General features: G+C 40.4%; 1 long non-coding RNA gene across 1 annotated transcript in view; it reads right to left on the minus strand.

Annotated features, from left to right (window-relative positions):
• LOC131811351 (uncharacterized) overlaps positions 1 to 25,214 on the minus strand; it is a 43,807-nt gene that overhangs the window by 15,976 nt on the left and 2,617 nt on the right. Inside the window, exon 3 of the long non-coding RNA XR_009345903.1 lies at positions 10,101 to 10,264. This is a non-coding gene — a long non-coding RNA (uncharacterized LOC131811351). The remainder of the gene's footprint in view (positions 1 to 10,100; positions 10,265 to 25,214) is intronic.

Below are 25,214 nucleotides of genomic sequence, written 5' to 3' on the forward strand. Positions count from 1 at the left end.
GCTAGGTTTAGTAAATGAAAATACATGATATCCAATTAAATTCAAATTCCAGATAAACAACAAAATAATTTTTGTAAAAGCACGTACCATATATTGTATGGGACATCCTCACACTAAGAATGATCAGTTGTTTATCTGAAGTTCAAATCAAACTCAGCGCCCTGTGTCTTATCAGCTGGGCCTGTTCTACTCATAATAAACCAACAGCCCTTTTTCCCACTCCAGAGCCTGACAAAGTGGCACCTCAAAGACTGCTTTGTCTAATTGACCCCTTTGGGTGATTGCCCCTTAAGCCTTTAGCAGCAACCCTTTCCCATTCAGATCTTCTGCTGACCCCTGTCCCTCAGGCCCAGCCTTTGTCATACTCTTCTCTCAGCTGGACTTGTGAGGATAGTCTGGTTCCAGGCCCCACTGACACATCTCACTTCGACACTGATAATCAGAATGAATGACTCGCTTTTAGGTTTATAGTCAGGGCAGACTTTCACCTATGCTGATCCCTGGAAACATCTATATATTAACACCTCCATTTCTCAGCTGGGAAACAAAACCCAAAAAATGTTTCCACCATATAGAGTCTATTTTTTTAATTTTTAAATTTTAAAAAAAGATTCTTATTTATTTATTTGACAGAGAGATCACAAGCAGGCAGAGAGGCAGGCAGAGAGAAAGAGAGGCGGAAGCAGGCTCCCCGCCAAGCAGGGAACCCAATGTGGGGCTTGATCCCAGGACCCTGAGATCATGACCTGAGCCGAAGGCAGAGGCTTAACCACTGAGCCACCCAGGCACCTCCCACCATAAAGAGTCTTGACTAAGACTGGTGACCTACAACTAGTTGTTTGGTGTTAGGGGTTAGAGGGAGCTAGGGGCTGGTAAAATGCTGTGAGTTGCCTCTGGTTGAGGGTATAGGAAGAAGAGAACATGTTCTGCCATAGCTGTGAAATGAATGGATGGATCTAGAATGTGGCATGAAGAATATTTTCTCAGATACCAGAGATATTTGACAGGGTGCTTCTAACAGTTCTCATCTTTTTTCAGCATAGAATGACAGAAGAGCAAGGAGAATCAGAGTCAAGAGTTTAAGAGTTACTTCAGGATCTGCCTAATGAAACTCTGAGGCAGGTATGTAATCTCCATGACCTTTCCCTCCCATGTAACAGGATGCTTGTGCCTGTCTTGCTGGGTTTTGTGGGAATTAAATAAAATGCCACTTAAAGTCATGTTCCCTTCCATTTCCTTCTCCTCTTTCCTAAATCAAACTATTTTCTCTGCACTAAATAAAACAAACCAGACCAAACCAAAACAAAATAAAATGATCATGGTTTTAGAGTATAAAGTAAGAAGGTTAAAAAAAAAAAGGAAAGAAACATCTAGAAATATTAACAGTAAAGAAAATTATATAACTTATTCTGAAAATATTCCAAATAGGCAGGAGAATATGGAGAGATTCAGTTTAAAGACAGAACACACACATCTACTGCTTCTTCTTCCTGAAATACATCTGAAATTATAGAAAAGGGACAAACAAAAGCCATAAACCTGCAGAAGAAAGAGAGTAAGAGAGAACATGATAGCCACAAAATTTTGGAAGGCAGAAAGCAGAAGAGTGAACTGACTTAGTCCTCTATAAAAGGAAGCTTGGTTTTCCAAGAAGAGCACCAGAGTAGGAAAATGGGTGCCCCAGTCCAAGAATACAAGAGATAATGAAGACTGGAAGCTTACATCCTAAGCCCCTTCCCCACCTTGTCAGAGGAACAACGTTTCTTCCTGGATGCTGACTGTCAGGCGTGAACCTCCCAGGCAGGAAACAACTCAAGAGAAAATACCTAAAAAATTCTGAAGCAATGAATGGTCCTTATTGAAGAAAAGGTCCTTTTCCTTTCAGGAAAACCTAAGACTTACTCTAGTCTACAGAGAGTCCAAATACCTTGTTAGTACTAAATTTTTGTTATAAGACATCTGAGGGGGAATTACTTATATGAAAAATGAGGTGCTAAATAAACAGGGGAAAAAAACAATTCAGAAGAAACCCAGACTATACATATAAAGGAAAACTTATAAAAACAGTCATTAATGTCCTCATGAGATGATAAAGTATTTTATCCATGAAACAAGAACAGGATGTCACCAAAAGAACTTTCAGAGAAAACCTAACTCTTAGAAATAAAAAATACCCACCCTCTGAAGATGGGATCAACCACAAGATACATCATTATTTTTTGTACTATTTTTTAAAATGCATAATTTTTATTTTTACCTACCGAGGAACTTTTAATATGGCTTAGAGACAGATGCATTATACCTCACCATTGTGTGCGTGCATGAAAATATAAGAAAAATGTATTACTTCCTAAACATCGTCACATTCAGAGTCTAAATCTTCTTCTTCTTTTTTTTTTCAGAGTATGAATCCTCTGAAAACACTTCCTAACTCAGAATCACTGACATCTTTTCTCCTTCATTGAATTTCTTCATGCCATTAGAGTATAAATTATGCATCTTTTTTTTTTTTTTTTTTTAAGATTTGTTTATTTATTTGAGGGGGGAAGGGGCAGAGAGAAACTCTAAGCTGATTCTGTGCTGAGGGCAGAGCCTGATGTGGGGCTAGATGTGGGGCTAGATTTTATGACTCTGAGATCAGGACCTAAACTGAAACCAAGAGTTGGAGGCTTAACTCACGGTGCCACCTAGGTGCCTCAGATAATGCATCATTTCTTAGTCAATTACTCCACTAGAATCTTAGGGATGTTTTTTCTAATTTTCAAATTTTAAATCTAGCACTATTTTATTTGACTTACCTTGTAGTTTCACCTTTTCTCAATTGAGTTGTACATCATTGGATGTCAAGCACTTCTCTTCAAAGTCACCAGAAAATTCTGACCAGTTGAGATCTGATGCTTCAGTGATAATCTTGCACAAGTTACAAGTTGGTCATGCTAGCTCCTTGCTGCTTTTTAAGATCTTTCACCAAGGCATCTGGCATTTTTCTTGCCTTCAACTACATTTCTTGACATGTGTGGTATCAACAATGCTTATAGCTCATGTGAGATGACAAGTTTGTGAAGGTATAGGCAGTGACAATGATGTTATGACTACTGCCTGGACAACAGTCATTGCAGTGGGCCATTATCTATGAATTAAATCCTGATTTTAGAGGTTTTAAAATGTGAAAAAATGTGCATCTTGGATTCAATGAAGAACATTAAAATAAAAGATAATAACACTGCCTGGAGGAGATGGGAGATTTAAGAAATCTCTCAGAAAGTAAGCAGGGAAAGGGCTCACCAAGTACCCAGCACAATGGATGAAAATTATAATATTCAAAGGCATGTCACCATGAAATGAGGGAGAAAGGCTAACCTTAGAAACTTCCACAAGGAAAAAACAGATTGCTCATAAAGAAGCAGGTATTAAAAGGATGGTAGACACCTTAATGACTACATTGTAAGCAAAGAAAATAAAATAATGTAAAAATTCTCAGGAAAATGAGATTTAGATTTAAATTTCTATCTCCTGCCAAATTATCACTCAAATATGAGAGTAGAATGAAGAAGTCTCCAGATATGCAAAGTTTCAAAAAAAGGTATCTCCAACTACACTTGGAAGATATTAGAGAACGATATCTGAGAAGAGATTCCACCAAAATGAATGAATAAACCTAGAAAGAATTCAGGGAATCCAACAAAGGAGAGCTGCAAAAGGAGTCTCCAGGAAAAAGGGGAAGGAAATCCAGGATGACAGCTTTATTTTGAGCCTAGAGAGTAACCAGCCTCTCCAGAAGCAGGTCAAAACAGTTGGGAAGAGAAAATTCCAAACAGATGAAACTGACAGAAAATCCATGTTACTGACAGGAGATCAGGCCATGGGGAAAATTACAGAAAAATATTAGACAGGGTAAGTTGCTTAAAAAACTAAGCAAAAGAAAAAAATCTTGACAGTTACTAACTTCAGGGAAAATATAAAGTTGATAAGTAATCATAGTATATATATGACTCAACTAGTCAGCAGTGACAAGCATTTTTAGTCACATAAAGAAACCCCCAAACACCAACATACCCCAAACTGTGAAATATCCTGAGTGTGTTGTGAGATGGGAGCAGGGGAAAAGGTAATGACAGAAAATAAAATCCTCACCTTCTAATGTGGGAAATCAGTAGATAGTGCTTAAAAGTGGAGAAAGAAAAATCAAGAAATAGCAGTATAAGCATGTTATTAGAGATGTGAAGATAAGGACCAAAAGTTGCAGCTAAAAGTTCAAGTGGTTCCTTCTGGAGATTGTTAACCAGGGCTGTGTGCTTGGGCCTGCTCTTTTTTTTTTTTACAATAAACCTTACAGAATTATTTGATAGATTAAAAGGCATAGCAAAAAAAAAACAAAAAACAAAAAACCCCAAATATTTTGTTGTTGTTAAAACAGTTGGGGAGAGAAAATTCCAAACAACAAAATTAAAATTAAAACAACAACAAAATATTTGGAGAGAAGGAAAAATAAAAGAGGCATTAGAATGAGGTGATCCCCAGAATCTAGGCATGGGTCCAAGCCTTCTAATCTCTCCAACACTCAGTTTCCTAACCTATAAAATATAAATTATAGTAAGGATCCTAACTGCAAGAAATAAATACAGTAAGCTATGTGTAAAGGTTTTATAGATCTAAAACTCTATAGACATGTAAGGACTTGTATGTATTAAGTGCACAAGGCAAAATGCAGCATAAGAAAACCAGTTAATACCAATAAACAGGGACACTTGGGTCAGTCGGTTAAGTGCCTGCCTCTGGCGCAGGTGGATCGAGCCTGCTTCTCCCTCTGCATGCCGCTCTCCTTTGTCCTGTCTCTGACAAATAAATAAATAAAATCTTAAAAAAAAAAAAGTATCAAACTTAAAAAAAAATACCAATAAACAGTTGGCTCTTTGGAACTTGTTTGCAGCCTTCAGAAAACTTGAACCAAACACCACTGCTGTGCAGGGATGTCACGGCTAATCCTTACAAAAAAGAAAATGTTGCTTCCTCCCACAGGGCACTTAGGCTGTTCTCGTGAATGTTCGTGGAGTCTGAAGTGAAGCTAGTCTTTCACGTTGTGTGCTGGGTACATATCCAGGGTGTCTTGTAGGATGCTTCCAAAGGTAACTCCTGAGCCATCTTGACTAGATAACCACACACCAAAAATGGCCAAGTTTGTAGTATGATTAATAACATTGTATGAATTTCAGTTTCCTGGTTTTGATAACACTCCGTGGTTATGTAAGATGTTATCACTGAGGGAAGCTGGATGAAGAGGACACAGGAACTCGCTGTACTATTTTTGCAACTTCTTGTGAGTCTAAAATTAATTCAGAACAAAAAGTGAAAAAATAAAAGTATCCAGACCCAATCAGTGCCCCAGAAGAAAGGGAACCCAAGCTCCATCTGGGCTGCAAGGAGGCTGTAACCCGAAGAGGACACAGGATTGTTCTTACAAGGAAATGAGGTATCTACGGCCTTCTAGGCTGCTCTGTTCTTGTCAAGAAGGAATGGTCTTTCACCAAATCCATCTTCCTGGCCACTTCCTCAGTATGTCTCCTCAAACCACTATTTTATTTATTTATTTTTTAAAAGATTTTATTTGTTTATTTGAGAGAGAGAAGGAAAGAGAGAGCATGAGAAGGGGGAGGGTCAGAGAGAGACGCAGATTCCCCATGGAGTTGGGATCCTGATGCAGGACTCGATCCTGGGACTCTGGGATCATGACCTGAGCCAAAGGCAGCCACTCAACCAACTGAGCCACCCAGGTGCCCCTCAAACCACTATTTTATTTCTGCCATTAAGAAAAATTATCAAGTATAGTCACACTCTTTGAAGAAGGAAAAGAATATAATCATTCTATTTATTTTCAGATAACAGAGCAGGAAATCAGAGGTCCTTGGGAAACCTGAAAAACTCCCAACTTTGTTTTCTTTAAGGGTGCCAAGAAGCCTTGTGCCACTGGCACCGTGGGCGGAGGGGTTTCCTGCATGCTAAATAACTAATGCAAGATGCATGAGCCCAGAACTTCGGAAGTTCCCGATTTCTGCACCCCAAGGGGTTATGAATAATCCTCTCTAGTCCCCCTGACAGTCAGAGGTGTTTCGAAATGTTTCTAGCCTTCAACCCTCCTGCCCTTTGAGCTTACTGGGGAGAATGGAAGATGGCAAGTGGTTCATAGGCCTCCCCAACTTTAGGGAGCATAGGAATGGCCTGGAACAAAAACAGATCCTCAGGCCGTACTCTCTAAACTCCGTCTCTGGGCTGAGGCAAGTTGTCTCCAATATTGAGGATATTGACTATATCAACACTAACGATACTGACTATAGATCACCCTGTGGAAATCACTGGCAGAGGGTACTTGGCTTATAAAAGATAAAGAAAATGGCTTATTCTACACAAGGTTGAGTTAAAAGATATATAAAAATCAAAGGGTTTGACATGAGCACGGACTGCTAAGAAGTGAAAAAATGTTTATCGGCTTACATTTTAGGTTTAGTATTCCTTCCAATAATCAATCATTTAAGAATGAAAATTTGGGAGGCACCTGGATGGCTCAGTTGGTTAAGCATCTGCCTTCAGCTCAGGTTATGATCCCAGGGTGTTGGGATCGAATCCCACATCACATCCCTGCTGAGCAGGGGGCCTGCTTCTCCCTCTCCCTCAGCCCTGCCCCCCTGCCCCACTCATGCTCAAATTCATTCTCTCTCTCACAAAAAAAAAAAAGAAAGAAAGAAAAAAAAAAGGAAAGAATGAAAATTTAGAATTGTCCAGTTATTTTCACTTATGACATATGGCATCACTCTTGTTATCTCCCTCTGTCTAATTGGGACAAAATGAGGGACGCCTGGGTGGCTCAGTTGGTTAAGCATCTGCCTTCGGCTCAGGTCATGATCCCAGCATCCTGGGATCGAGTCCCACATCGGGCTCCTTGCCCTGCGGGGAGCCTGCTTCTCCCTCTGACTCTGCCTTCCACTCTGTCTGCCTGTGCTCGCTCTTGCTCGCTCTCTCTCTGACAAATTAAAAAAAAAAAAAAATTGGGACAAAATGAAGCAGAATTCTTAGTGGCTTTTCCCCCCAATGGTAAGGACTTGCATCTCAAATGCACAGACTGTGAAGTATTAAGCAATGTATAGGATTTTCGGATTGCTATGTTGTACACCTGAATCTAATATGTCAACTAATATGTCAACTATATCTAGTATGTCAACTATACTTCAATAATAAAAATACATAATAAATAAATAAAGTGCACAGATTGGTTTCTTTTTAAAGTATCGACAAGCACAGGACCAGAAGAAATGTGATAACCAGACTTGCTCAGTTTCCCTAGGTTGTGGCTATTTAGGGAAGTTCATGGGGCAAATTGGCTTTAAAGCTGGGCAGGATGGTCTTTAACCAAGTCTTTTTACTTTTTTAAAAAAATTTTTATTACTCCAACCCAGTTCATATTTCCCTTCCTGAACAGCATTCCTTTTTTAAAAGAGTTTTATTTATTTATTTGACAGATAGAGATCACAAGTAGGCAGAGAGGCAGGCAGAGAGAGAGGGAAGTAAGCTCCCCGCTGAGCAGAGAGCCTGATGCAGGGCTCTATCCCAGGACCCTGAGATCATGACCAGAACTGAAGGCAGTGGCTTAACCCACTGAGCCACCCAGGCGCCCCCTGAACAGCATTCCTATTTTCGCATCTCATTTACCTTCCAACTTGGCCATTTATCAGTTTTCCAAGCACAAGACTGCTATCCACAGCAGGACTAGGAGTTCTGGGCAGAGTGAAATCATACCACTCTCTTACATGCCTTGCATACAGTAACTGTTCAATAAATATTTGTTCTATGAATCCATGAATAAATACACATAGATGGCTGTCAGTCAAACCGGCTTCACCAAATAAAACAGCTCTGGAGGGGACGGAAGGTATACCAGAGAGAGTGCTGCCTTTAGAGCCCCAGAGCCAGTCTTTGCTTCCTCAATCTGTAACTATGAACCAGTAGGATCCCAAAGAAATATAGTACAAGCTACTAACGCAAGCTATCTATGTAGTTTTAAATCTTTTAGTAGCTCTATTTTTTTTTTTTAAGATTTTATTTATTTGACAGAGAGAGATCACAAGCAGGCAGAGAGGCAGGCAGAGAGAGAGGAGGAAGCAGGTTCCCCGCCAAGCAGAGAGCCCGATGCAGGGCTCAATCCCAGGACCCTGAGATCATGACCAGAACTGAAGGCAGTGGCTTAACCCACTGAGCCACCCAGGTGCCCCCACTAGCTCTATTTTTAAAAAGTAAAAACAAAAAAGAAACTATTATTGTACTCTATGTTAACTAGCTGGAATTTAAACAAAAAATTGGAGGAGAAAGTAAAAATAAAAAGGTGAAACTAATTTCTTAAAATATATTATTTATTCATTTGAGAGAGAGAAAGTGCGTAAGGGTGAGCAAGGGGAGAAGTGGAGGGGAAGGGGAGCAGGTGGGCGGGTAGAATCTTGAGCAGACTCCACACAGAGCTGGGAGCCTGATGGGGGGGTTCGATCTCACAACCCTGAGACTGTGACCTGAGTCACAAGCAAGGGTCGGAGGCTTAATGAGTAAGCTACCCAGGCACCCTGAAACTAATTTTAATAACATATTTTATTTAACCCACTGTGCCTAAAATATTATTTCATAGGGGGACCTGTCTGGCTCAGTTGGTAGAGCATGCAACTCTTAATCTTGGGGTTGTGAGTTTAAACCCCATGTTGGGTGTAGAGATTAACTGAAAATAAAAAATCGTGGGGCACATGGGTGGCTCAGTTAGTTAAGCAACTGACTGGATTTGGGGCAGGGTTGTGAGATCAAACCCTGCATCAGGCTCCACACTGGGTGTGGAGTCTACTTAAGATTCTCTCTCTCCCTTTCCCTTTACCCCTCCCTCAACTGTACTTTCTCACTCTCTCTCTCACTAAAAAAATAAAATAAAAAATTCTTTAAAAGAAAGAAAATAAAATGTCTTAAAAATAAATAGATAAAGGGGCGCCTGGGTGGCTCAGTGGGTTAAAGCCTCTGCCTTCGGCTCAGGTCATGATCCTGGGGTCCTGGGATCGAGCCCCACATCGGACTCTCTGCTCGGCAGGGAGCCTGCTTCCTCCTCTCTCTCTGCCTGCCTCTCTGCCTACTTGTGATCTCTGTCTGTCAAATAAATAAATAAAATCTTTAAAAAAAAATAGATGAATAAACATTAAAATATTATTTCATCATGTACCCCATATAAACTATGAATGAGACATTTTCCATTCTTTCATACCATTTTGAAACTGGTATGTATTTTACACTTCTAGCACATCTCAGTTTGGACCAACCACGTTTCAAGTGCTCACCACAACATATGGCCACCACTGGTTGTCATCCCAGTGGAGAACACAGGTCCAGAGGTAGGTTGGTTATGAACAACCCTCCTTTTCCTTATCTGGAAAATTGGAACAGTATCTCCCTCATAGGGCTTCGGTGAGGATTCACTAGACCAATGAAAGGTGAAAGTGGGGGCTTTTAACACAAAGGCTCATTTCTTGCTTAGGCTACACAACAACTGAGCAGAGCACAGCCTCTTAAAGTTTCCACTACATCCTTTTAACATTTTGCGGGGGCAAAAAAGTCACATGGCCAAACCAAAACTTCAGGGGGAGTGAAGAATTGTAATCCTATAATGTGTCTGAAAGGTAGAATGCAAGAAATATTTGATGAACATCATGAAAGTCTAAACCAGAGAGTATTTCTGAAGTTATTCCAACAATGATTTTTACTAATTCCCCGAAGAACTCACTTCTGTAGTCCATACTACTGCCCGAGATCACCTTTCAAGCACAGGATTTTCTCCCAGCACATGTTTGTGTTTGGGGCTAAGGAGGAAGGAACCACTGCAGATATCTCAAAAGCAGCAAATCCCAAAGGTCTTCATCCTATTGTGCCTTTGCAAATGCTGATCCTGCCTGGAACCGTCCTCACTGGTCAAGAGTCAAGTTAAATACCACTTGCTTTGTTCAGTTTTTTGACAGATCTCTCCCACATGGTAGACACTGTTTAAGGAGTGGGGTATACCACAATGAACAAACAGATCAAATCTCTACCTTTAATGGGTCCTCCTTTCTGATTTCCTCTGAAGAATGAGGTCTTTCCTTCGTGAGCCTCACACTTCCATTACAGTCCATTACAGGATTGCCATTTGTTGAGATGTCCTTGTCTCTCACTTCTGTGGAGAAGGCTCAGTCTGACTCATCTTCAGCACCAGCTCCTTGACAGGTATAGTGTTGGAAGACAAGGTTATTAAAAGGTCAGCCTCTGAAACAAAAATTCACAAGTCAACTCCTAAGTTGGGTACCAAAGCAACTCTCCTAGGGAGAAGGCTGCTGATGAGTATCTTCTGGATCTAGAGACAACGGCCAGGATATATTGTGAAATGGACACTTGAGTGATAGAAATGGGATTGGAAAGTAAGAACTGATGGCCACACACAAATGGGAGAGCCATTGCACCAGACAGCCCCGGTGTCCTCCCCCACCCCACCCCCTCCCGCCTGGTGTTTGTACACCAGGCGGGGTATTAGAGTACAAAACTGGGCGGGGGGGTGGGGGGCTGGGGGAGGACAGTTTTGCCATCTGTGAAATGGGAATAGTCCCTACTTAATGGGCTGTGGTGATTACATGAGAGAGTCTTTGTAAAGGATAGCACTTGGTGCTTAATAGGAACTCAATGTATTATTATTATTGAAATCATTTTTTCAGTTATTGTTAGTATTACTAAAATAACCATTTCAATAATTACAAATAATGCCTCTTATTGTTTTAGATTATTGCTTCAATTTGTGTTGGTTTCAGCCACCACCTTCTACTGCATGTGTTGAGCACAGTCTGATTTAGACCCTCTGACCTCATTCAGGGCAAGGTACTTAAGCTAGCTGGAACCGGGCTTAGCTGATGGTCTGCAGACTGTGAGAGAGAGATTCTGAGGATATGGACAGTCATCTTCCAAGCCACATGAGGAGACTCTGAAGAAAGGAGCCCCAAACAGGAGGCATTGAAAAAAAAAAAAAAAGGCATCCTGATGACATTGCCTAAAGTTGGACACAACATGGGACATCTAACTTCCAGGAAACTTTTTTAGACCAATTGGGCACTACTTTGTACTGAGTTTTAATCCACATTACACAGTCACTGCCATCAGCATGCTGTCCACAGCTTAGCCTACCTAAGAGCCTGCCTACCTGTCCATGTCCAGGCTCTCTCTTTACCCCTCAAAGCCCTCCTTGGGGACACAGCAATTAAACTTTCTTTTTTTTTTTTTAAGATTTTACTTTTATTTATGTTTTGTGACACAGAGAGAGAGAGAGAGAGAGTGTGTGTGTGTGTGTGTGTGTGTGAGTGTATGAGTTGGGGGAGGGGCAAAGGGAGAAGCAGGCTCTCCACTGAGCAGGGAGCCAGATTCAGGACTGGATCCCAGGACCCAAGCCGAAGGCAGACACCTAACCAACTAAGCCACCCAGGTGTCCCACAATTAAACTTTCTTATGGGGTTTTCCTGTTGCTGTCTTTACCCTTGCAAAACAACCCCTCAGAGGGTTGGATGATGATGGGACTCCTGAATCACCATACCTTCTGGGGGTGTGGAATGCAGGCCAGGCTCAGGGCCGTTATGAAGCAAGAGGAGTTATGCTTGTGGTGGCCCTGATCCCAGAGATCACAAGGGCCCTGTTAAGTTCCTGAGTTTACTCACATTAAATCTGTTTCCTTGGACACTGTCATTGAATCTGCAACTTTGCCCTGTCCAGTATTCCTGCCTTTGAAGGAGCCTTTTCCTTTCACTTGGTGCACTCATTCTGGGGCCCTTAGTCCCAGCACCTAGCTGCTCACCAGGGGACCCCAGGAGTGGGGATTTACTCCTGTCGGGGTACCCCAGCCACCAGTAATGGTGATTGTCAAGGGAAACATCAGCCTGGATTGGCTGAGTCTATGAGACTGTATCATGTAACTAATTATGCTTTGACTATGGTTGTGGTTACCACCGAATCTGTCTGTCAAACTCACAGAACTAAATACCAGAAATGGTGAATTCTATTATTTGTAAATTAAACCTTGAAAGGGATCAGACTACGCCATACCAAAATATGCCACTCTGGCATAAGAATTATTTTTAGCTAAAGGCAACTGAGTATCAAGAGATGCGGGAAGAGATCTTGTGCCCCTTTATCTGCTTAAAACAGGGCATAAATTTCCCTTTGTGAAGGTGTCTCCCCTCCCCTCCACCAGAAAGAGAGTGACTCTTATCACTGTAGAGGAGGGGCTGGCAAGGAGATGAGTTTGTGTAAACACACCTTTACTAAAAGTAAACTATATCTTCCATTATTTGCCCCATATATTTGCTTGTCATTTCCCCACGATTTGTCATCCCTAGAAGCCCAAACCTCTCTCCTTTCTTAAAAGGGAATATAAATCCTGTATCTAATTGTTTTTTGGAGTTTTTCTATTTTCTGTCTATTTCTGTATATGTGAGTATTAATTAAAAGTCGACGCCTTGCCCCTATTAATCTGTCTTTTGTTGGTTTAAATCAAAGGGCTCTACTTACTGAACCTAAATGGGTAGAGGAAGTTTTTCCTTCTCGACAAGCTCAATTTAAAAAAATTAAAAAATTAAAAATAAATCCCTCCCTGAGAAATGTCTACGTAATATTAGTAATTGTGGGTAAAGGATAAAAGGCCACAAAAGAGCATGATCTGTTTGATCTTACAGTGGACATCTGTGGTTTGAATTTGCCTAAACCCTCTTTCCCCTCTGGGAGTCTGCCCCTCCCAGAGTCTGGGTGGTCTGGATGTAACTGTCAAGCATAATGCCAGGCCCTGGCCCTGTCTACTCAAAGGAGCAGGTACATGACTCTTGACTGAGCTTAAAATAATAACTCCATGCCCTTGGGAACATACCTAGAGAAGGCATGTGATCAAGCAGAGCCAGGCAGAGCTCACCTCTACACTTACAGACAATGGAAAAGAGAGGTGTCTTCTCTTCTTGGTACCGTCTCCTACCATTTGACTTTTAAATGAAAGCACAAAACTCCAGTTTCTACCACCATTCACGTCACAACACTGAGGGAAGCCAGGCTGAGCTAAGCTAAGAATCACTGTGCCTGCCACAGTTTATACCCAACCTCAGCCTGGCCCCCTTACCACACTCTGGTCTTACAAAGTTGTACTCGTACCCAGAGCAGATGAGAGTTCTAGGGGCTCCACATCCTCACCCACAGTTGGTATTGTCAGAACCGAAACTGTTGCCAATTCCATAAGCATAAAACAGGATCTTGTGTTTTAAATTTGCATTTCTCTGATTACCATTAGAGTAAGAATCTTCTCATGTTTATCAGTCATATAGGTTTTTCCTCATGTGAATTCTTTTTTTTAAGTTAATAGTCTTTTTATTGGGGAAAAAAAGACTTGAATTTACAATTTAGAATGGATGTAAATTGTAATTTTTTAAACAGCAGTGTTGATGCTTGTGCTGAAGTCCACAGCCACACCCTAATCTGCTGGCCCCAAGTCATGGGTCAGAAGTTTTTATTAAAAACACAGTCAGAAGATGCTCCATTGGTAACATCTACTTTGCTGATCATATTCTGCAAATCAGCCTCTGCTGGGTTCTGACCCAGTGACCTCATGACAGGTCCAAGTTCCTCTGTTGTAATGGGTTATGGCCATCTTTGTCCAATAGGAAGAAAGCTTCTTGACCTCATCTGTTAATGGGTTAGCTCATCAGCCACTGCACTGAGGAGGCTGGGTCCCCAGCTGGGTTCCTTCCATTCCCATCTGTGAATTCTTTATTCATGGCTTTTGTTCATTTGTTGTTGTTGTTGCATTATTTGTCTTTTTCTCATTAATTTCTGAGTTTGTTTTTCGATGTATTCCAGGTACTGATTCTTTGTAAGCGAAATAAATATAGTGAACTGATCTTATCTCATGTGACTCATTTTATTTTTTTACTTTAAAAATATATCTTTTTGTTAAACAGAATTTTAAAGTTTTAATGTAATTAAATGTATCATTTTTTCCCCTTATAGTTTATGATTTTTACATCTTAAGTAAGAAATTCTTCTCTAGGGTGCCTGGGTGGCTCAGTGGGTTAAGCCGCTGCCTTCAGCTCAGGTCATGATCTCAGGGTCCTGGGATCGAGTGCCGCGTCGGGCTCTCTGCTCAGCAGGGAGCCTGCTTCCCTCTCTCTCTCTCTGCCTGCCTCTCCATCTACTTGTGATTTTTCTCTGTCAAATAAATAAATAAAATCTTTAAAAAAAAAATTCTTCTCTATTTTGTTCAAAATTTTAAAATTTTGCTTTTTTTTTTTTTTAATTTTTTATTTTTTATAAACATATATTTTTTATATACATATATTTTTATCCCCAGGTCTGTGAATCACCAGGTTTACACACTTCACAGCACTCACCAAATCACATACCCTCCCCAATGTCCATAATCCCACCCCCTTCTCCCCAACCCCCTCCCCCCGGCAACCCTCAGTTTGTTTTGTGAGATTAAGAGTCATTTATGGTTTGTCTCCCTCCCAATCCCATCTTGTTTCATTTATTCTTCTACCCACTTAAGCCTCCATGTTGCATCACCACTTCCTCATATCAGGGAGATCATATGATAGTTGTCTTTCTCTGCTTGACTTATTTCGCTAAGCATGATACGCTCTAGTTCCATCCACGTTGTTGCAAATGGCAAGATTTCATTTCTTTTGATGGCTGCATAGTATTCCATTGTGTATATATACCACATCTTCTTGATCCATTCATCTGTTGATGGACATCTAGGTTCTTTCCATAGTTTGGCTATTGTGGACATTGCTGCTATAAACATTCGGGTGCATGTGTCCCTTTGGATCACTACATTTGTATCTTTAGGGTAAATACCCAATAGTGCAATTGCTGGGTCATAGGGCAGTTCTATTTTCAACATTTTGAGGAACCTCCATGCTGTTTTCCAGAGTGGCTGCACCAGCTTGCATTCCCACCAACAGTGTAGGAGGGTTCCCCTTTCTCCGCATCCTCGCCAGCATCTGTCATTTCCTGACTTGTTGATTTTAGCCATTCTGACTGGTGTGAGGTGATATCTCATTGTGGTTTTGATTTGTATTTCCCTGATGCCGAGTGATATGGAGCACTTTTTCATGTGTCTGTTCGCCATCTGGATGTCTTCTTTGCAGAAATGTCTGTTCATGTCTTCTGCCCATTTCTTGATTGGATTATTTGTTCTTTGGGTGTTGAGTTTGCTAAGTTCTTTATAGATTCTGGACACTAGTCCTTTATCTGATATGTCGTTTGCAAATATCTTCTCCCATTCTGTCAGTTGTCTTTTGATTTTGTTAACTGTTTCCTTTGCTGTGCAAAAGCTTTTGATCTTGATGAAATCCCAGTAGTTCATTTTTTCCCTTGCTTCCCTTGCCTTTTGCGTTGTTCCTAGGAAGATGTTGCTGCGGCAGAGGTCGAAGAGGTTGCTGCCCGTGTTCTCCTCAAGGATTTTGATGGATTCCTTTCGTACATTGAGGTCCTTCATCCATTTTGAGTCTATTTTTGTGTGTGGTGTAAGGAAATGGTCCAATTTCATTTTTCTGCATGTGGCTGTCCAATTTTCCCAGCACCATTTATTGAAAAGGCTGTCTTTTTTCCATTGGACATTCTTTCCTGCTTTGTCGAAGATTAGTTGACCATAGATTTGAGGGTCTATTTCTGGGCTCTCTATTCTGTTCCATTGATCTATGTGTCTGTTTTTGTGCCAGTACCATGCTGTCTTGATGATGACAGCTTTGTAATAGAGCTTGAAGTCCGGAATTGTGATGCCACCAACGTTGGCTTTCTTTTTCAATATCCCTTTGGCTATTCGAGGTCTTTTCTGGTTCCATATAAATTTTAGAATTATTTGTTCCATTTCTTTGAAAAAGATGGATGGTACTTTGATAGGAATTGCATTAAATGTGTAGATTGCTTTAGGTAGCATAGACATTTTCACAATATTTATTCTTCCAATCCAGGAGCATGGAACATTTTTCCATTTCTTTGTGTCTTCCTCAATTTCTTTCATGAGTACTTTATAGTTTTCTGAGTATAGATTCTGTGTCTCTTTGGTTAGGTTTATTCCTAGGTATCTTATGGTTTTGGATGCAATTGTAAATGGGATTGACTCCTTAATACCTCTTTCTTCTGTCTTGCTGTTGGTGTAGAGAAATGCAACTGATTTCTGTGCATTGATTTTATATCCTGACACTTTACTGAATTCCTGTATAAGTTCTAGCAGTTTTGGAGTGGAGTCTTTTGGGTTTTCCACATATAGTATCATATCATCTGCGAAGAGTGATAATTTGACTTCTTCTTTGCCGATTTGGATGCCTTTAATTTCCTTTTGTTGTCTGATTGCTGAGGCTAGGACCTCTAGTACGATGTTGAATAGCAGTGGTGATAATGGACATCCCTGCCGTGTTCCTGACCTTAGCGGAAAAGCTTTCAGTTTTTCTCCATTGAGAATGATATTTGCGGTGGGTTTTTCATAGATGGCTTTGATGATATTGAGGTATGTGCCCTCTATCCCTACACTTTGAAGAGTTTTGATCAGGAAGGGATGTTGTACTTTGTCAAATGCTTTTTCAGCATCTATTGAGAGTATCATATGGTTCTTGTTCTTACTTTTATTGATGTGTTGTATCACATTGACTGATTTGCGGATGTTGAACCAACCTTGCAGCCCTGGAATAAATCCCACTTGGTCGTGGTGAATAATCTTTTTAATGTACTGTTGAATCCTATTGGCTAGTATTTTGTTGAGTATTTTCGCATCTGTGTTCATCAAGGATATCGGTCTATAGCTCTCTTTTTTGGTGGGATCCTTGTCTGGTTTTGGGATCAAGGTGATGCTGGCCTCATAAAATGAGTTTGGAAGTTTTCCTTCCATTTCTATTTTTTGGAACAGTTTCAGGAGAATAGGAATTAGTTCTTCTTTAAATGTTTGGTAGAATCATACTCAAAGGGTCTGTCCAACAAGAAGATTTAACAATTTTAAATATCTATGCCCCCAACGTGGGAGCAGCCAACTATATAAACCAATTAATAACAAAATCAAAGAAACACATCAACAACAATACAATAATAGTAGGGGACTTTAACACTCCCCTCACTGAAATGGACAGGTCATCCAAGCAAAAGATCAGCAAGGAAATAAAGGCCTTAAATGACACACTGGACCAGATGGACATCACAGATATATTCAGAATATTTCATCCCAAAGCAACAGAATACACATTCTTCTCTAGTGCACATGGAACATTCTCCAGAATAGATCACATCCTCGGTCCTAAATCAGGACTCAACCGGTATCAAAAGATTGGGATCATTCCCTGCATATTTTCAGACCACAATGCTCTAAAGCTAGAACTCAACCACAAAAGGAAGTTTGGAAAGAACCCAAATACATGGAGACTAAACAGTATCCTTCTAAAGAATGAATGGGTCAACCGGGAAATTAAAGAAGAATTGAAAAAAATCATGGAAACAAATGATAATGAAAATACAACGGTTCAAAATCTGTGGGACACAACAAAGGCAGTCCTGAGAGGAAAATATATAGCGGTACAAGCCTTTCTCAAGAAACAAGAAAGGTCTCAGGTACACAACCTAACCCTACACCTAAAGGAGCTGGAGAAAGAACAAGAAAGAAACCCTAAGCCCAGCAGGAGAAGAGAAATCATAAAGATCAGAGCAGAAATCAATGAAATAGAAACCAAAAAAACAATAGAACAAATCAACGAAACTAGGAGCTGGTTCTTTGAAAGAATTAATAAAATTGATAAACCCCTGGCCCGACTTATCAAAAAGAAAAGAGAAAGGACCCAAATAAATAAAATCATGAATGAAAGAGGAGAGATCACAACTAACACCAAGGAAATACAAACTATTATAAGAACATACTATGAGCAACTCTACGGCAATAAATTTGACAATCTGGAAGAAATGGATGCATTCCTAGAAACATATAAACTACCACAACTGAACCATGAAGAAATAGAAAGCCTGAACAGACCCATAACCAGTAAGGAGATTGAAACAGTCATTAAAAATCTCCAAACAAACAAAAGCCCAGGGCCAGACGGCTTCCCGGGGGAATTCTACCAAACATTTAAAGAAAAATTTTGCTTTTTACATTTAGGTTTTTTTAGTTACCCAGAATTCACTTTTTGTATATGCTATGAGGTAGGACCTATTTTGTTTGATTTTTTAAAATCCCCATGTGGCTAATCAATTGTCTTAGTAGGATTTATTAAAGATATTTACTAAAAATCAATATCCTGTTGAAAAAAGCCTTCCTCATACTGATTTGTAATGTCACCTCTATGATTATCAAGGTCCTTAATATGTAGGTTCTTTTTTTTTTAAGGTAGTATGAGTTCATGTTTTTATTTTTATTACTATTTTGTTGTTGTTGTTGTTTTTAATTTAAGTAATCTCTACACCTCGTGTGGGGCTGGAAGTCACAATCCCGAGATCAAAAGTTACATGCTCTTTTGACTGAGACTGCCAGGTGCCCCTGAATTAATGTTTTTAGTTAATCCTAATCAATACAGAATTTGGCATGGAGTGTGACAGGTGACAGATCCTATATATGGAATTGATTGGGGTTGAGTTGAGGGTGGGCTGAGGGCGCCACCGTTCTGGGCTGGGAAGTTAGCCATTCTTGGCACATGGTAGCAGAACTGTTGGTTAAACTGAGGTTTGTTGTATGTTGGGACTGCAGCATTTGTGACATTAGTAGGAAAAACTCAAGCTGTTAGATACATCTTTAGCCTTTGGAAAGGAGCTACAGTAAAGACAGATTTAGCTGAAGGAGGGCCATCTGAAAGAAAAGGGGGAAGAAATCATATAGCCTTCCTTACAGATGTCCTTTCTGTTTCCAGAAGGATATCCAAAATTGTTGTATATATATTTGGTTGTCTGAAGCCTGCCAGAATTTGAAAACCAAATTTTCTCACAAACTAAGGATAGTTATCTGTAAAGGAAGGAAACTAGAGGATTTATCAGAAAATACAAACGGGTTCCAGGAGCCTGATGTGTTCATGCCCCCATCTCCCCCCTTCCAAGCATCTGTTATAAAGACTCACAACTTAGATGAGGATGATTGCACCGCCTTCGAAAAGTCAGTCGGAAGGTGCCTTTGTGGCTCAGTGAGTTTAAGTGTCTGCCTTCGGCAGAGGTCATGGTCACTGGATCTGGGGTTAGAATTGAGCACAGCGTCAATCTCCTTGTGCAGTGGGGAGTCTGCTTCTCCCTCTGCCCTTCCTCCCCTAACATACTCATGCTTTCATGTATGTGCATACGCGTGCACTCTCTCTGAAATAAATAAAATCTTAGAAAAGAAAACTCAGTTGGGATACAGCCTAGGAACACAGAGCAATTTTTGACACCTTCTCACCCAAGATTATTACATTAACTTCTTATTGCTGTTGTACCGATTTGGACTAATTTTTTAGCTTAAAGCAACACAAATTTAGGGTGTCTGGGTGGCTCAGTTGGTTAAGCATCTGCCTTCAGCTCCAATCGTGGTCTCAGGGTCCTGCGATGGAGTCCCATGTTGGGTTTCCTGCTCAGTGGGAAGCCGCCTTCTCCCTCTCATTCTCTCTCTCTGTGCTTTCTATTTCTATCTCTCAAATAAATAAATAAATTTTTTTAAAACACACACACACACAAACTTATTATCTTACAGTTCTGGGGGTCAAAAGCCCAAAATGGGTATCACTTGACTAAAATCAAAAGATTGTCAGGGCTACTACATTCCTTTCCAGAAGCCTGAGTACAGAATCCATTTCCTCCTCTTTTCTAGCTTTTAGAGGCTGCCCACATTCCTCGGCTAAAGGTCCCTTTTCCAATCTTCAAAGCCAGTTATGGCCAATCAAATATTTCTCACCACATATCACTGACACTGACTAACACTGACTCTTCTGCCCTCTCTCCTCCACTTTTAATAACCCTTGTGGTTACATTAGGCCCACCTATCCAGGATAATTCCCTATTTTATGGTACCCTGATTAGCCACCTTAACTACCCCTTGTCACGTAACCTAACATAGTCAGAGATTCTGGGGATCAGATGTGGTTGTCTTTGGGAAATCACTATGCGGCTGCCTGAAACAATTATTTTGTAGAATTTCCTTATACACATATGCTGTAAGTGGCTACGTAGCATCATAATTTATTTAAGATTTCCCAGTTGATAAAATCTTTGGACTTTTTTTTCTTTTTCTTTCATAAATGATACTCTAACAAATACCTTCATAAATATGGTTTTATATTTTGGATTTTTTCATTCTGGTTCATGGAATAAATGGTGCCAACAATTTTATAACTTTAAATGCCTATGCCTGGGGGTGCCTGGGTGGCTCAGTGGGTTAAGCCGCTGCCTTCGGCTCAGGTCAGGATCCCAGGGTCCTGGGATCGAGTCCCGCGTCAGGCTCTCTGCTCAGCAGGGAGCCTGCTTCCTCCTCTCTCTCTCTGCCTGCCTCTCTGCCTGCTTGTGATCTCTCTCTCTGTCAAATAAATAAATAAAAATATTTTTAAAAATGCCTATGCCTGTATTTTTTTGGCTAAAATAACTGCTAATTTCACATTTCTTTATATTACATGAGAATATTACGTCAGTAAACTTAACGTTGCTACTGGCTTTAGCATTTAACAGTTTTCATTTTTCTTTTTTGACTATATTGAGGCTAAACAATTTTAATACTGTAAGTTTTAGGATGGGAAAGATTGGGGGCTTTCTTACAATCATTACTGGATCCATAGCACCTAGATGGGGCCTAGCATTGCAGTATCTGTGGAATGACTGAATGGAAGAGCTTAATGGAACAGTTAAGAGCTCCGAAATCAGAGAATTCTTGGGGTGCCTGGGTGCCTCCGTGGGTTAAGGCCTGTGCCTTTGGCTTGGGTCATGATCTCAGAGTCCTGGGACTGAGCCCTGCATCAGGCTTTCTGCTCAGTGGGGAGCCTGCTTCCTCCTCTCTCTCTGCCTGCTTCTCTGCCTCCTTGTGATCTTTGTCAAATAAATAAATAAAATCTTAAAAAAAAAAAAAAAAACCAGACAACTCTGGTTCATGGTTTCAGACACTTTATAGGGATTTATTTATTTATTTATTTTTAAGATTTTATTTATTTATTTAAGAGAGAGAAAAAGACAGAAAGAGAGATCACAAGTAGGCAAAGAGGCAGGCAGAGAGAGGGGAAAGCAGGCTCTCCGCTGAGCAGAGAGCCCGATGTGGGGCTCGATCCCAGGACCCTGAGATCATGACCTGAGCTGAAGGCAGAGCCTTAACCCACTGAGACACCCAGGTGCCCCGTGATTTATTTAATCTTCACAACAGTTCTATAAGGTAGGTACTATTACTGGCACAGGCCCTATTTTTTAAATAATGAAAAATAAGGCACAGAGAGGTTAAGTAACTCTCCCAGGCCACACAGCAATAAATGGCAGACCAGGATTTAAGCCCAGGTTATGAATTCTGGTTCCAGTAGCAGTGTTCTTAACACTGCACAGCTTCTCTGATGTACAACTGTCCACCTCATAGAGTTGTTATGAGGATTAAGTAACATAACAGAAATGAAGCACTTCTTGACCAAAACAGTGCTTGACATATATAATAAAGCATAATAAGTTTTTGCTCTTTTGTTATTTATATTACTACAACTCTTATTATATCTTATGAATTGTTTACATCATTTATCCATTTATATATTAGTGTCAAAAAGATTTTGTTGTCTATCTTTTTTTCTTTTTCCACTGGGCATGGAGCCTAACATGGGGCTTGAATTCATGACCCAGAGATGGAGACCTGAGCCAGCCAGGCCCCCCTTCTGGTGTCTACTTTTATGTGAGTTTATAAAAATAAAAAGTGAATTCTATTTAAGGTTTCCTTATTTTATATGTAGTGTTTGTTCTCATTAAAATCATGCCTGTCCGTTAGGATGGGATGTTACGCACCCGACTCCGGTCTCTGCTGTATATCAACCAGGAGGAAATACGCTCAAACAAACTTCCCCTTGTGCCTGACAGAATTCGAAACAGATCTGAACAGACCAAGGCCACAATTTACGGACCTACCTTCTTCTTTGCACAATGGTATGAATGTACTTAATGCCACCGAACGGCACAACTGAAAATGGTTAAAATGATAAATTTTGCTATGTTTCTTTTACAATAAAACAAACAAAAACATACCTTTTCAAGCTGAAGTGGATTTGGAAAGAGTAGGATTTTAGATTCATAAACATCTCTAGCACAAATTTTCTAAAAAGCTTAAAAAATGTTCATCCCGGTAAGATATCATATGTGTATCCAGGGATGGTATCATTAACGTAGAATCTTTTCTTACTAATGGTTTCGTGGGGTGCCTGGGTGGCTCAGTGGGTTAAAGCCTCTGCCTTCGGCTCAGGTCATGATCTCAAGATCCTGGAATCGAGCCCCACATCGGGCTCTCTGCTCAGCGGGGAGCCTGCTTCCCTTCCTCTGTCTCTCTGCCTGCTTCTCTGCCTACTTGTGATCTCTGTCTGTCAAATAAATAAATAAATAAATAATCTTAAAAAAATAATAATAATGGTTTCTTTTTTCCTAATTTCTTCAAGCATTAAGAAACTAATAGCTTGCCATCCTTCCCCCAACAGACAAAAGGGATATGGGTAAAGGGCAAATTTCTGAAATGTTATTATTTAATATTTAAATATTTAGACTAAAAATAATTACAAGAGTTTGTACCACTGCTCTCATGATTCAGCACTTAAGGATTCCTCATGCATGGGGCACAGCTCAGTCACGGCATTAGACAGACAATATCATAAAGTAGCAGAAATAATTGTCTCATGTGTCATAGCCAATGAATCATTCAATTAAGTAAATCATTACATGACCAAACCCAGTAGAGGTCACTGTCATTCATTGCAAAATCACGTAACATTGATTTAGAAGAAAACTTTTAAGATCATGCAATCAGATTATTCACCTGGAATACAAATTCTTTTTTTCCACGTCCTCTGAATCTCATTACTTTGAATAATCTATTTTAAACCTGTGAACAAACGTTTTATCAAAGTTCCACAGATGACTTCAAGGACAAGAGATGGCTGTTAAAAAAGAAAGTGAAGGGGTGCGTGGGTGGCTCAGGCATTAAGCATCTGTCTTTGGCTCAGGTCATGATCCCAGGGTCCTGGGATGGAGCCCTACACTGGGCTCCCTGCTCAGTGGGGAGCCTGCTTCTCCCTCTCCCACTCCCCCTGCTTGTATTCCCTCTCTTGCTGTGTCTCTCTCTGTCAAATAAATAAATAAGATCTTAAAAAAGAGAAAGAGAGAGAAACTGAAGCATATTACAGATTTTAAGTTTATTTGAGCAACCACTGATTTGAATCAGGCAGTGCCAAACTGGAAGCGCTAAGGGGTTCTCCCCCCCGCCGCCCCCGGAACTGGGTTGAGACTTTTATAAAGATAGAAGCAAAGCCAGGAGATCATTTGATCGGCTACGGCTAGGGCTTTATAGTCCAGTTTCTGTTTGCGATTGGTTGTCCTTAGGTTTTTGATTTCTTAACCTTGAGGCATTTTCGGTGTCTGTTTTGTTTGCTTCCGTAGGCTACTAAGGTATCAAAGCCACCCCAGTCTAGTGGCCTCCTTGTTTTAATTAATTTAATGTAGCTGATGATAATCTTTTTAAAAACCAATTGTCAGAAATTATTTCCATAATTAGCAACTATAAAGTAATTGATATCTGCTGGAGAAAGTAGATCATGGGATACATTATCACAGTTCCCCAACCTATCCAAGACTACTCCTCTTTTTTCCCACAGCATACAAATGCTGTATATTAAATCACAGCAATCAAAAAACTATTCCCACTGAAAGGAACTGACTCCCTGTTTGATTTCAGGTCTGGAATAGGAAAAGCAAAAGGTGGGCCTAGATCATGGTCATCTTACTGATCCAGAAAGTAAGAGTGTTTAAAAGTGGATGGGACCAAGTTAATAAGGCATAGGAGCTTACTAAAGATGCTGAGGACACAACAGTCCAGCTGAGGTGATTAATCTGAATTTAATTCTGATACATTGTATAAGACAGTAGGCCGGGACTCTTTGCATATGGTACCTTTCCTTTTTTAAAAACTTATTTATTTGAGGGGTGCCTGAGTGGCTCAGTGGGTTAAAGCCTCTGCCTTTGGCTCAGGTCATGATCCCAGAGTCTTGGGATGGAGCCCCGCATCGGGCTCTCTGCTCAGCAGGGAGCCTGCTTCCTCCTCTGTCTCTTCCTGCCTCTCTGCCTACTTGTGATCTCTGTCTGTCAAATAAATAAATAAATAAAATCTTAAAAAAAAATTTATTTATTTGAGAAAGAAAGAGAGCACAAGCAGGGGGCAGGGGCAAAGGAAGCAGCAGCTTCTCCAGTAAGCAGGGAGCCCAACACAGGTCTCGATCCCAGGACCCTGAGTTGAAGGCAGACACTTAACCAACTAACTGAACCATCCAGGAGCCTCACATATTGTATCTTATAAGTAGGGGGAAAAGGCTGAGATTAAGGGAAACTAAAGCTACATGACAATTAAATGCAGTATATGTTAGATTGGGTCCCGGATTAAAAAGAGAAAAAAAAACAACTATAGTGCACCTGGGTGGCTCAGTGGGTTAAAGCCGCTGCCTTCGGCTCGTGTCATGGTCTCAGGGTCCTGGGATCGAGTCCCACATCGGGCTCTCTGCTCAGCGGGGAGCCTGCTTCCCTCTCTCTCTCTCTCTCTCTGCCTGCCTCTCCATCTACTTGTGATCTCTCTGTCAAATAAATAAATAAAATCTCTAAAAAATAATAATAATAACTATAAAGGACATTATTGGGACAATTGGGGAAATCGGACTTTTGGCTGTGACTAAGCCACCCAAAAATATGCCTCTGATGGCCAGTGGATTATTTTAGCTAATGACATGGAGGAAAAGCTCTAAAAATAAGGTACAAGTTTTCCTTTTGTAAAAGAAATGGAAATTTCCATTTGTAAAGATACTGCTCTCTCCGATCAAAGGAAGAGGAAGTCTCTTCCACTTATCCCAGGAGAAAGTGCTGACCTTAATCTGTGAAACAAGCCTTACTAAACAACCTTAGTTTACCATACTTTCTAGGTCACCTTCTCAGAACTTGCCTCCCCAGGCCAA

Source organism: Mustela lutreola, chromosome 11, assembly GCF_030435805.1.
Source record: "Mustela lutreola isolate mMusLut2 chromosome 11, mMusLut2.pri, whole genome shotgun sequence".
Classification (NCBI taxonomy): Eukaryota; Metazoa; Chordata; class Mammalia; order Carnivora; family Mustelidae; genus Mustela; species Mustela lutreola.